We start from the raw sequence: 17,604 nt of genomic DNA on the forward strand, positions 1-17,604 counted from the left end.
AAAAAAACAAATAATCTGAATTTAAAATAGGTGAAGGACTCAAATAGGCATTTCTCCAGAGAAGACTTACAAATGGCTAACAGGTACATGACAAGACGTTCAACATCACTAATCATTAGGGAAATGTAAATCAAAACCACAATGAGCTATCACCTCACACCTATTAGAATGGCCATTATAAAAAAAATAACAAAAAATAATAAGAGTTGGTGAGGATGTAGAGTAATTGGAACCCCTGTGCACTGTTGATAGAAATGTGAAACAGAGTAGCCACTATGGAAAGTGGTATGGCGATTCCTCAAAAACTTAAAAATAGAATTACATATGATCCAGTAATTCTACTTCTGGGTATTTATTTAAAAACCTGAAGTCACAAAAATAAATACAATTAAAATTAAAAAACTGAAATCAGGATCTCAAAGAGATATCTGCACTCCTATGTTCACTGCGGCGTGATTCACAATAACCAAGAGATGGAAACAACCTAAATGTCCTTCAACAAATGAATGGATCGGGGCGCCTGGGTGGCGCAGTCGGTTAAGCGTCCGACTTCAACCAGGTCACGATCTCACGGTCCGTGAGTTCGAGCCCCGCGTTGGGCTCTGGGCTGATGGCTCAGAGCCTGGAGCCTGTTTCCGATTCTGTGTCTCCCTCTCTCTCTGCCCCTCGCCCGTTCATGCTCTGTCTCTCTCTGTCCCAAAAATAAATAAACGTTGAAAAAAAAAATGAATGGATAAAGAAAAACGTGGTACATACATACAATGGAACATTATTCAACCACAAAAATGAAGGAAATACTGTCATATGCTACAAAATGGATGAACCTCGAGGACGTTATGCTGCAGAATTAAGCCAGTCACAGAAGGACAAATACTGCATGACTCCACTTATATGAGGTATCTAAAGTAGTCAAACTCACTGAAGCAGAAAGAATGGTGGTTTCCAAGGACTGAGGGGAGGTATAAGTGGGGACTGCTGTTCAATGGGTATAAAGTGTCAGTCACGTAAGATGAAAAAGTTCTAGGTATCTGCTGTACAACATGTACTTATAGTTAAACAACGCTGTACTTTACACTTAAATATTTGTTTAGAAGGTAAATCTCGTGTTACATTTTTATTTTTTTACCACATACACCAAAAGAAGGCTGAGGCAGAGCCTCATAGCCTGAAAGCATGAACGGTGGAGACTCCCAGTTAACTGCATTCCATGAAGTAAATGATAAGTTTCTTCTTGGATGGATACCAGAGTGGCATACCTCCATGGCTCTTGTACCTTGTCCTACTCAACATTTTTAGTAGCAGTGACTGAGATGAAGACATAGAATGATAGATACTTACATCTGCAGCTGACAATGTGAAGATAGCCCTAATGATAGGCAACAAAATAGCATTTGAAAACGATTTTGATGGCTGGAACAATCCTGGATTGAATCCTACAAGATGAAATCCTACAAGGATTAATGAAAAATCTTCCATTTAGGTTCATGATAACCCATTATATAAATACTAATGATGGAAATATTCTTCTATTCATATTCAAGGATCTGAAAGTTTTGTATGACTACCAGACCAAAAATGATACAAGGATTTGTGCTATGGCTACTTACAAAGTTGGAAAAGACTGTGGCCACATTAATAAAAGTATAGTGTTTAGAACAAGGGAGATGATATCCCATTCAAAGCAGGTATTGTCTTATGGGCATCAGTATTTAAGAAGGACACTGGCAAATTAGACAACATTCAGAGGAAGGTGACCAAGCTTTGGAGGTCAGAGAACTATGTAATATTGGAGTGCCTGGGTGGCTCAATTGGTTCAGCGACTCTTGATCTCAGCTCAGGTCTTGATCCCCGCATCATGAGTTCAAGCCCCATACTGGGCTGTGCACTGGGCGTGAAGCCTACTTTAAAAAACAAAAACAAAAACACAACAAAAACTATGTAAGATTAAGGAGAGATGAAGGAATATGGTACATTCGTTATAAGCTACCTTAGCACCCTGTAGTTTTCCAGTGAGGAATTTATATAAGACTATAAAATAAATAATTTTTTAGTTGTACAGATATTTTCCAATTTAACTTTTTATAAATTAAGATAATTATAGATTCACAGGAAGTTGTAAAGATAGTACAGAGAGGTCCCATGAGCCCTTTACCCAGTTTTCCCCAGTGATTACATCTGTCATAATTGTAGCACAATACCAAAACTCAGGAAACTGACATTGGTACAGTGTGCACATATAGTTTGTGTCATGTTGTTACGTGTGTAGATTTGGCCAATCCCCACCCACCAACACAGCTTTATTAGTCTTTTCAAAAAAACAGCTTTTGTTTCGCTATTTTTGTCTTTTTTTTTTTTTCTGTTTTCAACTTCATTGATTTCTGCCCTTATCTTTATTAATTCCTTTGTTCTACTTGCTTTGAGTGTATTTTGCTGTTCTTCTCGTATCTTGAGCTGAGAGCTTAGATTATTGATTTGAGACTTTTCCTGTATTCTATTGTAGGCATTTAAAGCTACAGATTTCCCTCTCAGCACTGGTTTAGTTATGTCCACCAATTTGAGTATGTTTTTGTTTCTGTTTTCATTTAGTTCAAGATATTTTTAAAAATTTCACTCGAAGCTTCCTCTGACACATGGATTATGTGGAAATGTTTTGCTTCATTTCCAAATGTTTGAAAATTTTCCTTCTATCTTTCAGGTATTAAATTCTACTTTGATTATCTTGTGGTCAGAGAACACACTGTAGGATTTCAATTCTTTTAAATTTGTTGAGTTTTGTTTTATGGCCCAGGACATGCTTTATCTTGGTATATGTTCCACGGGCACTTGAAAAGAATGTGTCTTCTCCTTCTGTGAGGTGGCATGTTCTATAAATGGTGAATAGATCTAGTTATTTGATGTTATTTGATAATGTTACATCCTTCTATATCCTTGCTGATCTTCTGTCCAGCTGTTCATGAATTGTTGAGAAAGGAGGGTTGAAGTCTCCAACTATGATTGTGGATTTGTCTATTTCTCCTTTCAGGTCTCTCAGTTTTTGATTCGCATCAAATACATCTGTGTGTACACATTTAGGTGTGCTATGTTTTCTACGTGTATTGACCCTTTATGTGATATTGCTCTCAGTCCCTGGTAATTTTCTTTTCTCTACAGTCTATTTTATCTGATATCAATATAGCCACTCTTCCTTTCTTTTGATTACTATTTGAATTACATAGCTTTCCCATTTTTTTTTTTTTACTTTCAACCTACCCATATCATATTTGAAGTGTATTTCTTACAGACAACGTATAATTGAGTCTTGTCTTTTTTATCCATTCTGCCACTCTCTGTCTTGTGGTTGGTGTATTTAGGCCATTTAAATTTTGAATTTTTTAAATGTAACTATCGATGTGAAAAAGCTAAAATCTGTCTTTTTATTTTTTGTTTTCTGTTTATTTTCTGCATTTCATTTCTCTGTTTTCTTTGTCCTGCCTTCTTCTGGGTTACTAGAATATTTTTACAATTGCATTTTGATTTGTCAGCAGTGTTTCTGAATGTATGTCCTTGTATAATTTTCTTATTAGTCCTTCTAGGTAATACCAAAGTATATGTAAGCATATGTTTATATTTATAGATAGATATAGATATAGATATAGATATAGATAGATATTATCACAGTCTACCAGTGTCATCATTTTACCAGTTGGAGTGAAGTATAGAAACCTTATCTTTTGTGTCCCTTTACCCTCCCCAATTTATAATTGTCTTAAATATTTCCTTTACAGGTGTGCCTGGGTGGCTCAGTCGGTTAAGCATCCAACTTCAACTCAGGTCATGATCTTGCGGTTCGCGAGTTTGAACCCTGCATCAGGCTCTCGGCTGTTAGTGGGGAACCGCTTCGGATCCTCTGTCCACCCCCCTTCTCTGCCGCTCCCCTGCTTGTGCTCTCTCTCTCTCAAAAATAAATATTTAAAAATATATATTTCCTTTACATACATTTAGAACCATATAAGACAATGTTATAATTGTTTCAACCATCAAACATAATGTATAGAACTCAAAAGAAGAAGGAAGTCTATTGTATTTAGTCACATTTTGTGCTCTTTGTCTTTCTTTCTTCCTGATGTTGCAAGATCCCTTCTTTTATCATTCGCTTTGTGTTTAAGGAAATACCTTTAGCCATTCTTTAAGGTTGGTCTGCTGGCAACTAATTCTCTTGGTTTTCCTTCATCTGAGAGTGTCTTGGTTTTCCCCTTAATTCCTAAAGTATATTTTCAGTGCATATAGAATTCAGGGGTGACAGTTTTTTTCCTTCAGCACTTAAAAATGCTATTCCACTACTTTCTGGCCTCCATGGTTTCTAATGAAAAATCCACTGTAATTATAATAGTTTTTGCCCTATAGATAATGTGTCATTTTTCTCTAGCTGGTTTCAAGAATTTTTCTTTGTCTTGGGGCGCCTAGGTGAACGGAGAAATTGATGGCAGTTTGAAAAATGGTAGATTTTAGTGCCTCCCTTTCAGTAATGGATAGAATATCCAGACAGAAAACAAGGAAACAGAGGACTTGAGCAACACCATACACCAAGTGGGCTTAACACGCACATACAGAACATTCCAACAAACAGCAGCAGAATGTCTGTTCTGCACAGGGAACATTCTTCGGGATAGATCACATGTTAGGGCAACAAAACAAGTCTCAACAATCTTAAGAATACTGAAATGATAGGAAGTATCTTTTCTGACCACAGTGGAATGACAGTATAAGTCAACAGCAGAAGGAAAACTGGAAAATTATCAAAGATATGGAAATTAAACAGCACACTCCCAAGCAATCGACAGATCAAAGAAAAAGTCAAAAGGGAAATCAGAAATATCTTGAGAAAGATGAAAACTAAACTACTACATACCAAAATTTATGGGATGCAGCAAACGCAATACTAAGAGGGAATATTACAGTGGTAAACACTTACATTAAAAAAGAAAAAAAATACAGGGGCACCTGAGTGGGTCAATCAGTTAAGCTTCTGACTTTGACTCAGGTCATGATCTCACGGTTTGTGAGTTCAAGCCCCGCGTCAGGCTCTGTGCTGACAGCTGGAGCCTGGAGCCTGCTTCGAATTCTGTGTCTCCCCCTCTCTCTGCCCCTCCCCTGCTTGTGCTCTGTTTCTCTCAAAAAGAAGAAAGAAAAAAGAAAAAAAAAATAGGGGCACCTGGGTGGCTCAGTTGGTTCAACGTCTGACTCTTGGTTTTGGTTCAGGACATGATCTCATGGTTTGTGGGTTCAAGCTGTGCATCAGGCTTCATGCTGATAGCACTGAGCCTGCTTGGGATTCTCTCTCTCTCCCTCTCTGTCTCTGCTCCTTCCCCACTTGCTCTCTCTCTCAAAATAAACGAATAAATAAATAAACAAACTTTAAAAAAAGAATTTTTCTTTGTCTTTAGTTTTCAGAAGATTTACTATGACATGTCTTGGTGTGGATTTCTTGAGATTTATCCTGTTTGATGAGATTCATTCAGCTTCTGAATCTGTAGGTCTTTTGCCTAATTTGAGAAATTTTTCACCCTTCTTTCTTTGAACACATGTCCCCTCACCTTTTGGAACTCTGATGACAAGAGTTAGATATTTTGTTATAGTCCTATGTATCCCTGAGAATCTATTCATTTTTGTTCCATCTGTTTTCTCTCTGTTGTTCATATTATGTTATTTCTATTTTATATCTTCAAGACCATGATTTTTTCCTTTGTTTTCTCCATTCTGCTGTGAGCTCATTCACTGTATTTTTTATTTCAGTTTGTATTTTTTTCAGTTCTAAGAATTCCATTTGGTTATTCCTTAGATCTTGTAATTTTTTGCTAAGACTATTTCTTTTTTTTTTTTAATATATGAAATTTATTGTCAAATTGGTTTCCATACAACACCCAGTGCTCATCCCAAAAGGTGCCCTCCTCAATACCCATCACCCACCCTCCCCTCCCTCCCACCCCCCATGAACCGCTAAGACTGTTTCTTTAATGAGACTCTATTTTTTTCATTTTTCATTTGTTTCAAGCAGGTCCATAATTACTAATTGCAGCATTTTCATGGTGGCTGTTTTAAAATGTTTGTCAGATAATTCTAGGGGCACCTGGGTGGCTCAGTCGGTTAAGTGTCTGATTCTTGGTCTTGGCTCAGGTCATGACTTCATGGCTCATGAGACCGAGCCCCACATCAGACTCTGTGCTGACAGCATGGAGCCTGCTTAGGATTCTCTCTCTCCCTCACTCTCTGCTACTCTCCTGCTTGCATGTGTGTGTGCGCTGTCTCTCTCGAAATAAGTAAATAAACTTAAAAAAAATTCTTATCGGATAACTCTAATATCTTTGTCATTTCAGTGGCATATATTGTCTTTTCAAGTTGAGATCTTCATGGTTCTTGGTATGGTGAGCGACTTTCTATTGAAACTTATGTTCTGAGACTTGGGATTTTATTTAAACTGTGTCTTTTAACAGGCATCCTCTGGCACCACTCTGGTCAGAGGATGGAGTACATCACCTCATTACTGCTAGGTAGGTCTAGACATCCACATCTCCACTCAGTTAATGTTGACACTGAGGAAGTGGTGAGGAGGGGCCTTTTGTTACTTCTGGGTAGGGATGGGAGGTGAGGCTCCCCATTAGCCCTCCACTGATACCATCCTGGCTGGGAGCGGGGGAGGACCACACGTGTTTCACTGCCTCTCTTCTCATTAAATGTTCAGATCAAACAAACTAAATAGCTGGTTTTTCTGTGCAGAAGAAATATTAACATCTGAGCTCAGCCCGTAGATGGCTGTCCCTCTAGCTGGCTGAGACATGAAAGAAAACATGGGTACCCTAAAATGCAGTATTCTCACCATCAGAAAAACTTGCCTTGTGTACTTCTCAATATTATGTTTTAATTCTATAGCTTGGGCACAAAGGCCTTTCGTAAACTATATTCTCTGAGATGCTAGCCTCCTGCAAGGTGTTTTTTTCTTTTTTTTTTTTCTTTTTTTCTTTTTTCCTTTAATGTTTATTTGTTTTTGAGAGAAAAAGAGAGCATAAGCGTGGTAGGGGCAGAGAGAGAGAGAGGGACAGAAGATCTGAAGCAGGTTCCATGCTGAGAGTAGAAAGCCTGATACAGCGCTCAAACTTGCGAACACAAGATCATGACCTGAGCCTAAATCGGACGCTTAACTGAGCCACCCAGGTACCCCAGTGTAAACAGAACCTCTTGAGGAAAAAACGTTCTAAGAAAAAGTGTTCTAAGAACTGAATTTGGAAAGCAGGAAGCCAATATTTCTGGAAATTTACAAAGCCCATTGATTTCCTAGAGATTACAGGAGTACTAAAGAGAAGAAACCTGCTTAATTTGGTTCAACCAAAGCATATTTGACCCCCAAATCTTACAACACCTATTAACATCTCAAAGGCCAGTAGATCCCTTCAAAGGCCAGTAGAGCCCATGTGACCCAGTTATGAAGTACTGTTCATAGGGGCCTTTGGTCTTTTTCCCTCTCATAACGTATTAGAGAAAGTATATTATTACGTTAGGGTTCAAAGCATGTGTGCCTTCTCAGTAAAACAATTAAATCCTTTACCTTGAATATGAGACTTCTCATCTTAGTTTGGACTTCCCCCCAGAAGCAGACCCCAAGATGAGGATTTGAGCACAAATTTGGGGGTCAAGGGAGAGGTGATCTTGGGCAACATCAGTAGTGGAGTAGGAAAGTGAAATGGGGAAGAGAAGGAAGCCAAAAAATGTGAGTCATTAAGCAGGTTCCAGTTATGGGCCACTGAGGCTCAATCCCACTGGGGAACTCTGGGAGACAGCACAGAACAAATACACTTTGGGGTTGTTAAGTTACCCCCTTCACAATAAGGAAAGGAAGCTAGAATGTTCATCCTAAACTCCAATCCATCTTTGGCTGAGAGCTGCTCCCAGGAGCATTGACTCTCTGGCTTTTCCTGCCTGCCCTGCCCACAGCTGAGAGAAAGTGCCCAGGCTGAGTCACAGGTGCATGCTGTCGGAAGCCTTAGTCTTGTGTCGGAAGTGAGTGCCAAGCAGCTGTGAGCGGAGCACTGATGGTGTCTGCCATGTCTCTGAACTCTAAATGTGTTTTTCCTGGTCTCTTTTTGGCTCTAGTGTGGTTAAATAGACAACCCTATTAGTAAAATATTTTTGAGGATACTGAAACAAGCTATATAAATAGATTTTATATATATGTAATAGATTTTAGATAGATAGATAGATAGATAGATAGATAGTTTGGTTTTTTTAATCCAAGAAGCTGGGAATGGCCAGGTTGGCTGCAGTGAGACGGGGCAGGCTGGGAAAAGCTGATACCTCAAAATACCCCCTCACTTCCTGGAATGGCCCAGGTGCTGGTGGGACAGACCCAGCTGTAGGACTTGGGGTGCAGACCCACCTTCTAGAATAAAAGCAGTCCAATGTAGCAGACAACCCATGGCATCTGACAGCCACGGCAAAGCACAGCTGACCGTGTGATCTATGCAATATTACAAAGGACACACTTGGGGGAACCAAATGTCCCTAAAGGGCCTCAGAGTATGTGATGGGAATCTAGGCATAAGTGATGTTTCATAGTGAGCCAGGAGGACAGACAGACAGCAGGTGACAGTAATCTGTCTCCAGTAGTTGGTGCCAATCACAAGTTGTGCCCAGAGAGGGGTCTGGGCACAACTCTGGATTCTGTGAGGGAGCCTACCAAGACTAAGTCAGTGCTCACAGCCTTACAGGGTTTTAGGAACCAGATATGCATCCAAGGTAGGGCCTTAAATACACAGGACAAACCCAAGACCAAGAGAGGGTCAACAGAACTTTGGCTTCCAGTTAGAGAGACAGAGTCCAAGGTCAAGATGACATAAACAGCAAGGATGCCTTTGTCCCTGCCCTTGCCTTCTGAGTCCCAGCATATGGGGCTAGGGTTCCTGAGACAGTCCAGCCAGAGGCCAGGATTTGGCCTCAAGTTTAGAGAAGGCTGCAATGATGGATGGACACCAAGCAGCCTCAGCAGTAGGGGATGAAGTTCGTTGAGACCAGGCAAGGCCTGGCCCCCTACTCAGACATTTGCAGCCATGTGGTCAGGCGTTCTTGCCACTCAATGCATCCATCCATCTCAATGCTTTCTTCATGGTCTTGCACATTCCCTCCTCTCCCTGCCCCACTGACCACCACCCCAAGCCTTTAGAACACTTAAAATATGGCAGTTGGGATCCTGCCCACTCGCCTTGAAAGGTGGCTAACTTCTGGGATGGAAAATCATAGAAGCCAATCGTTCCTGTGACAACATCCAGGGCGTCCGCCCTCTATAATTCACAGAGATAGAATTTGCAGGTAATTTGAAAGTCCTCCATTGCTTAATATTTAAAATCATCTCCTCAAATTCCTCTGCTCGAATCGTGTTAATGGCCCCTTCTCCCCCCTTCCCTTCAAAGGACACCGTACGTGTCTATTTTGGTTGATTTCCGGTTAAATGTACTTCCTTTCCTCTTTCTATTCTTGCTCCTTATTCATCTTTTCCTCTCCACTCATTTATTGGATGTTGTTTTTTACCCTGAGTTTGACCCCGGCCTGCTGTCCCCATGCCCCCACTCCCACCCACACCAAGATTTGGATCGTTTCAGTTATATCGACCGCATGGCCAGCGCTTTAGTCCTTGTAGCGCTTTCCTTACGCTGCTTCCTTTTTGGTTTTTGTTTTTAATCCTTCATTACCCAGCTTTCCCTGGCAAATGTCCAAGACAAAACTGCATAGTTTTCTAAACCTTCTCCCTCATAGTTCTTTGCTTTCTCTGCTTTACCTCTGGCTTCCTGAAAGTATGTGTGAGGATCCATTTTATGTCTTTGTTTATACCAATAACAAATACTTCATTTACTGTTTTGAATACACGGTGCTTCTCAGCTAATGGAGAACTTGTTTTTCCTTTGAAAACACTTGTTTCTCCTTTGAAAACACTGTATGAAAGGAATCAGATAAACCTCTCTGATACTTTCCCTGAAATATCTCTGCATTCTCATTGCAGAATTCCAAATATGTGGCATCACGCGTATTTGGAGCCAGACTTCTGACAAGATGCCCTCAATCACCCACAGCTTCTTTATGAGTTTTTCCATCAAATGTGACTTCAGTTATTAAGATGTCCCAGGTGATTAGACTTGCCAGCAGCCTCCTAAATACTCAGCTGAGGAAACCTGATATCACAGGGAGAGGCTGTTTGGGAGAGATTACTTTGCAGGGTAAAAGTCAGAGGCCTGATGTCTGCAGAATTTTGTTCACTTCTCAGAAGCCCTTTGACTGTACGATGTGGGGAAGTCACTTGAAATCTCTTTGTCTCTCCAGCTGCGTTACAGAGGCAACAATACCCCATTACAAAAGCTCTGTGAGAAAAACATTACAGAATATCAACAAAATGCTTTGAACTTCTTGTATATTTCACCACATTCGATGGAGCGAAGTACTGTCCCTCCTCCCAGTCACTCTGGGGCAAAAAGCTGTTAGGAGTGGTAAGGCTAGCCGGAGGGCAGACCGGGGAGGGGTGGGGGGTGGGTACTGCTCCTTGTGACCCTGCTCTGAGAGGGGCAGGGGGCAGGACTGGGGCTCTTACAAACCCCTCCCTCCCAGTCCTGTCCCAGACATCCAGGCCTCTTCCCATTATTTTGTACATCTGAGAGTTCATGTTTTTTTCCTGAGACTATTGATCCCTTATTGCTCAAGCAAATAAAGGGTCAGTGGAGTAGAGCAATGACAGAGAGGCAGCATAACACGGTAGGTAGGGATATAGACACAGGAGGCAGATGCCCTGGTTTGATACCTGGCTCTGCCATGTGATAGCTTCGTGACCTTGGGCAAGTTACTTCTCTGTGTTTCAGTTTCGTCCTCTAGAAATTGAGAATAACGTTATGAAGATTAAGCAAGTTAATATTTGTAAAGGTCCTGCTTGGAACAGTGCCTGGCACATATTGAGCATGTTAAAGTATCTGTTAAATAAAAAACATTGTCCTGATTCTGATTCTTTTGATATTATAAAATCTTTTGTGAAAATCCTTGGATAAGAGATAACAAAAAAAAAAAAAAAAAAAAAAAAACAGTTTGAAAGGACAGCCTTCTTGTGGCAATGTGGAAAAGAGAGTGTAAGCATAGCAAAAATAAAATTATTTAGGGACCACCAGACAGACCATCACAATGATCCTTCTGGCAAGATTTCACAGCATGAAACAATAACTCACCGGTAGTTGTGCTGTTTATAAATGAAAGGAAAGACAAGAGGGAGGGAGGGAGGTGAAGGTGTAGGGTAAAAAGAAAGAACCTCTGAGAATTTGATCTCCGTTTTACAAGTACAGATCCAAAAGAGTTCCTGAAGTGTGACAGATGATATTTTCTCAGTAGGGCTGCATTGATATGTGTATCCCATCCACATGCTCTTCTTTCTTTCTTTTTTTTTAATGTTTATTTTTTTGAGAGAGAGAGAGACAGAGACAGAGACAGAGTGCAAATGGGGGAGGGGCAGTGAGAGAGAGGGAGACAGAATCTGAAGCAGGCTCCAAGCTCTGAGCTGTCAGCACAGGGCCCGATGGGGGCTCGAACCCACGAAGTGCGAGATCATGACCTGAGCTGAAGTCAGAAGCTTAACCCACTGAGCTACCCAGGCGCCCCTCACATGCTCTTCTTTCACTGTGACATTGACATCCCTCCCACCACTATTTAAGATATACAGCATGATATTTTGATATATGTGTACATAGTGAAATGATTACTGCAGCCAAGCTAATTAGCATATCTATCTCCTCACATAATTTTCATTGAGTTGGGGGGGAGGTATGTGTGTGCAAGTGTGGTGAGAGCACCTGAAATCTACTCTCTTAGCAAATTTCCAGTATATAATACAGTATTTTTGACTATAGTCATTATGCTGCACATTAGATCTCCAGAACCTATTCATCCTACATAACTGCAATTTTGTGCCCTTTGACCAACACCTCCTCATTTCACTCAAGTCCCACTCCTGGTAACTACCATTCTACTCTCTGCTTCCATGAATTCAACTTTTTAAGATTCCTCACATAAGTGAGATCATGCAGTATTCTCCTTTCTGTGTCTGGCTTATGTCACTTAGCGTAATGTTTTCCAGGTTCCTCCTTATTGTCACAAATAGCAAGATCTCCTTTTTTAGGCTGAATGATATTCCAGTGTGTGTGTGTGTGTGTGTATGTGTGTGTGTGTGTGTGTGTATGCACACGTGTGTGCATAAACTACTCTTCTTTATCTCCTCATCCATCAATAGACACTTAGGCTGTCTATTGGCTGTTGTGAATAATGCTGCAATGGACACAGGAGTACAGATATCTCTATGAGATACTGATTTCATTTCTTTAGATGTATACCCAGTAATGAGATCACTGGATCATATGATAGCTCCATTTTTAATTTTTTGAGGAACCTCCATGCTGTTTTCCATACTGGCTGTACCAACTTACATTCCCACCAACAGTACATAAGGGTTCCCTGTTCTCCATATCCTCACCAACACTTGTTATCTCTTGTCTTTTTGATAATAGCCATTCTAATAGGCGTGAGGTGATAGGTCATTGTGGGCTTGATTTGCATTTCCCTGATGATTAGTAATGGTGAGCACCCTTTCATGTTGGCCATTTGTAGGTCTTCTTTGAGAAAATGGCTATATAAGTCCTTTGCACATTTTTTTAAATCAGGTTGTTGGAGATTTTTTGCTGTTGAGTTGTATGAGTGCCTCATATTTTTTTGGCTATTAACCCATTATCGGATACATAGTTTACAGATATTTTCTCCCAATCTGTAGGTTGCCTTTTCATTTTGTTGTATGTTTCCCTTCTGTGAAGAAGTTTTTTAGTTTTATGTTGTCCCACTTCTTTATTTTTGTTTTTGTTGCCTGAGCTTTTGATGTCATACCCAAAACACTATTGCCAAGACCAATACTGAAGAGCTTTGTTTTCTATATTTTCTTCTAGAAGTTTTAAGGTTTTGAGTCTTATGTTTAAGTTTTTAATCCATTTGTAGTTGATTGTTGTGTATGGTGTAAGATAGGAGTCCAATTTCATACTTCTGCATGTGAATGTCCCGTTTTCCTCACAACATTTTTTAAAAGACTAATCTTTCCCCATTGGGTATTGTTGGCACCCTTGTCATAAGTTAGTTGTAATGTATATGCTATGGTTTATCTCTGGACTCTTGACTTCATTCCACTGATCTATGTGTTTATCTTTATGCCAGTACCGTAGTATTTCTACTTGCTTTCTATCACCCAGCCTTGCAATGAACATACTTCTACACATGCATATCTGATTATTTCTGTAAGATAAATTCGTAGAAATAGAATTGTAGGATCAAAGAGTCGGGATTTTATGGGTCTTTTGACAAACAGTCCTATGTTGCCCTCTAGAAAGATTATAACAATTTACATGTACACCAGTGGTAAATGAGAGTCATATAGTTGCTATCACTGAGATTTTTTAACTTGGCTGATCTCATAAGCAAAAAAATTTTGGGTCATTGTTCTTTTACTTTGCACCTTTTAAATTTGAACAAGTTTTTGTTTTGGTTTAGTTTGGTTTTTGGTCATTTGTAGTTGCTCAGGAATTGCCTGTTCTTATTTTTTGCCTTTTTATTAACGTATGTACACTTTTTAGTTGATTTATATGAACTCTTTTTGTGATAAAGATATTGACCCATTGTCTATCATAGATACTGTGATTACTTTGCTTAGGTGCTCATTTGTCTTTCAATACTATTAATGGTGGTGGTGGTGTGTTTGTTTTTTTTTATTTCTCCAAATTTTCTAAAGAAGATATACCTTCACACCTAGTGATAATAATGATTTTAAAAGTGCCTGATATTATCATACACGCTACATGGGGAAAAAAAAAAAAAAACCTGGGGGAAAGGTTGCCCTGGGTGATGCTCTTTGTAGTTTTCTGTACTTCCCAGATTTACTAAGATGAGTAACTCTTATAATCTTCAAAACTATCCTAAAGTATGTTTTTATCTTTTTAAGTGCAGAGAAACTTGTGTGGTCTATGTAAGTGGAATGCCAGAAGCAAGAGAGAGGATGGGAAGGAAGGGAGGTGAAGGGTGAAGTTAAAAATGAAAATGACAACCAGACCAGCCAAAGCTTTGGATTCCATGGCTCCATGTCTCAATTGCAGTCTGTAGTTGAAGGCTTTTAGGCAGAAGAGTGCTATGATAAGATCTCTATTTCAGGAGAGCTTTGGTTACAATGGGAGAGATAAATTAGATCTGGGGGTTAAGAAGACACTGGTGATGGTATCAGTTGTTTATTGCTACAATAATGCTGTGTAACAAAGAACCACAGAACCTCAGTGATATATAACAGTGCTTATTGCTCACAGGTCCGGGGTCAGCTGGAGGCCAGCTATGCAGCCCTTCTGGTCTTGGCAAGGCTCATTCACACGCCTGGGAGTGGTTGCATATTGGCTGATCTAGACTGGCCTTGGCTTGTCCCATAGATGTTTTCATAGATGTTTGTATAGCTAACAGGCTTGGAAGATAGGGATGGTATTCCCTCCAGAGCAAAGAGCAAGAATGTTTATCATCTCTTACAAAAGATTCAAGTTCCCTAACCTTAGAGTTTTTCTCCTGTAATGGCATCCACTACGTGTGCAGGCATCCACCTGAGTTTATCCTCATCACCTTCATCAGACTTGGGGGGCAAAGGGAACTGATGTAAACATGCTCATGCTAATGTGGCTTGCTGTGCCACGAATGACAAAATCCTTTGCCTTTGACCCAGAAGTCACGTGTCTCTTGTCAGCATCCAGGAAACTGTGGCACATTAGTAGGGTAAAATCTCAGACGCTTCAGTGCTCTTTTTAAATTCTTCTTCTGTTTTATTGAAATATAATTGACATATAGCACTATATAAGTTGAAGGTATATAGCGTAATGACATACATATATTGCAAAATGATTACCACAGTAAGTTTAGTTAACATCTATTCCCTCATATGGTTTAAAAAAATTTTTTTTTTCTCTGTGGTGAGAACATTAAGGATCTACTCTCTTAGCAACTTTCTGATATACCATACGGTAGCATTAACTATAGTCATCATATTGTTTATTACATCCCCAGGATTTATTCATTTTATAACTGAAAGTTTGTACCTTTTGACCACTATCATCCAATTCCCCCAACCTCCACCCTCCATCTCTGGTAACCACAAATCTGATCTCATTTCCTAGGAGTTTGGCTTCTTGTTGCTGTTGTTTTAGATTATACCTATGAATGAGATCATACAGTATTTATCTCTCTCTGATGACTTAGTTCACTCAGCATAATGCCTTCAGGGTCTATTCTTGTTGTCAAGGAGGGCAGGATTTCCTTCTTTTTTATTGCTGAGCAGTGTTCTGTTATATATATACCACATTTGCTTTATCTATCTCACTCTCCACACTTCTGGACATCACTTGCTTCTCCCTCTTAATCGTTGGATACATGAGGACCTTCCATGGCCTTATTCCCAGCACTAGGCACAGGGCTTGTATTTAATTGGCATTCCAGAAATATTTGTCAAATGAATAAATTAATCATTTTTATTTACTCTTTATTTTCAATAAATAGACTTGAAAATACCATTATATGTGACATGGTCATCAGTCTTCTGTCATTGTTACTCCAAGTAAGCTTTTCTCTCTGGTACATAAGACAGTGGTATCACAGCATTGGGGTACTTGGGGGTATGGTAATTTTTAAAGTATTTGGGGATGGTGGCCAATGCAGGGCTTGTATCCAATGCAGTTATATATGGGCTCTTATGGGCGTTGTTTCCACTTTTCTGATATTCATTTACATATGAACTTGGAGTTCATTATGAAAATTTTTCCTCTAGACTTTAGAAGAAAACTTTTCATGTTTCTCTGTATATTTACTGGCTAGATTCCCAACTATATGTCCAACTGAGTGGGTAAGCCCAGAAGGAAGATGGGGCAAAATAAAAATAGGGAATCAACTGACTCAAAATGAGAGAAATGGATAAAGGTTAGGACAACTTGTCCATTCAACTGTTATTATGCAAGTTTTCTGCAGCTGTCTGCTCAGCTGCTGAAGTCTGGGTTAAAGTTCAAAAGGGAAAGCTCTATGCACACATATTTTTCAATGCAAAAAAATGTTCAAGTATTTGAAACTCAAATATTTCCATATATTCAAAGATCCAGTGGGGGTGCCTGGGTGGCTTAGTGGGTTAAGTGTCCAGCTTCGGCTCAGGTCATGATCTCACAGTACGTGAGTTCAAGCCCCCCCACCCAGCCGCTCTGCTGTCAGCGTGGAGCCCACTTCAGATCCTCTGTCCCCCTCTCTCTTTGCCCCTCCCCTGCTGTCTCTCTCTCTCTCAAAAATAAATAAACATTTAAAAAGTAAATAAATTAAAAGTCACCTAAAAGAAAAAAAGATCCCCAGTGATGAAATTTATTAAGGCTATATGCAGAGTAGAAGAAATTCAGCTCAGATCTCAACATCATCAATGTTTAAACTGTATTAATTTTGAGACTTCAACCCCAGCACCCTTCATAGAGCCTGTCTCCTCCCACTGACTCTGGTGACATTCTCTGGGCTAAATGTGAGTCATAACTTGTGACATTGTACAGACAACATCTGCAAGGTGGGGTGTTTCACTTCTCACTTTGGCTCATGTTTGCTTATGCTGATTGGAGTAGGGATAAGAGGAAGGCAAATGTGGGAAGAGAGTTCTCCTGATTTCATTCAAAAGGCTCTGGACCAAGAAATATTTAAAGATTTTTTTTTTTTTTAATGGAACACATGAAGCACTCTGGGTAGCTCAGTTGGTTGGATGTCCAAGTTCCGCTCAGGTCATGATCTCACAGTTTGTGGGTTTGAGCCGCACATCGGGATCTGTGCTGACTGCTCAGGGCCTGGACCCTGCCTCAGATTCTGTGTCTCCCTCTTTCTCTGACCCTCACCCGCTCGTTTTTTCTCTCTCTCTCTCTCTCTCTCAAAAATAAAAATAAGCATTAAACATTTTTTTAAATAAATAAAAAATAAATACAACATTGGGGCGCCTGGGTGACTCAGTCAGTTGGGCATCCAACTTCGGCTCAGGTCATAATTTTGTGGTTTGTGGGTTTGAGTCCTGCATCGGGCTCTGTGCTGAGAGCTCGGAGCCTGGAGCCTGCTTCAGGTTCTGTGTCTCCCTCTCTCTCTGCCCCTCCCCCACTTGTGCTCTGTCTCTTTCTGTCTCAAAAATTATAAACATTAAAAAATAAAATAAAATAAAATAAAATAAAATAAAATAAAATAAAATGGAACACATGAGAGTATTTGAGCTTCAATAAGTATAAAGCTGCACTGGATACTTAATGTCAAAGAGTTGTATACTTAAAAATGGTTAAAATGGTAAATTTTATGTTCTGTATACGTTACCACTAGTAAAAACATGTAATGGATCAAAACCCATAAAGTATGTTTACATTTTTAAATTCAGTGTGATACTTAAAAACTAACCACCTTGAAAGATGTCAGGGAACCAATTCATCGCCTGAAAACCGGTAAACAAAGGGAAAGAACCAAACATAATAGAAACCATACCACTCGATAACC

The 17,604-nt window shown here is 39.7% G+C and overlaps 1 long non-coding RNA gene across 4 annotated transcripts in view; it reads left to right on the forward strand.

The window, feature by feature from the left end:
* LOC121026034 (uncharacterized) overlaps positions 1-17,604 on the forward strand; it is a 246,688-nt gene that overhangs the window by 168,032 nt on the left and 61,052 nt on the right. The window lies entirely within an intron of this gene.

This window comes from Herpailurus yagouaroundi, unplaced genomic scaffold (genome assembly GCF_014898765.1).
Source record: "Herpailurus yagouaroundi ecotype Mexico unplaced genomic scaffold, PumYag 67793, whole genome shotgun sequence".
Classification (NCBI taxonomy): Eukaryota; Metazoa; Chordata; class Mammalia; order Carnivora; family Felidae; genus Herpailurus; species Herpailurus yagouaroundi.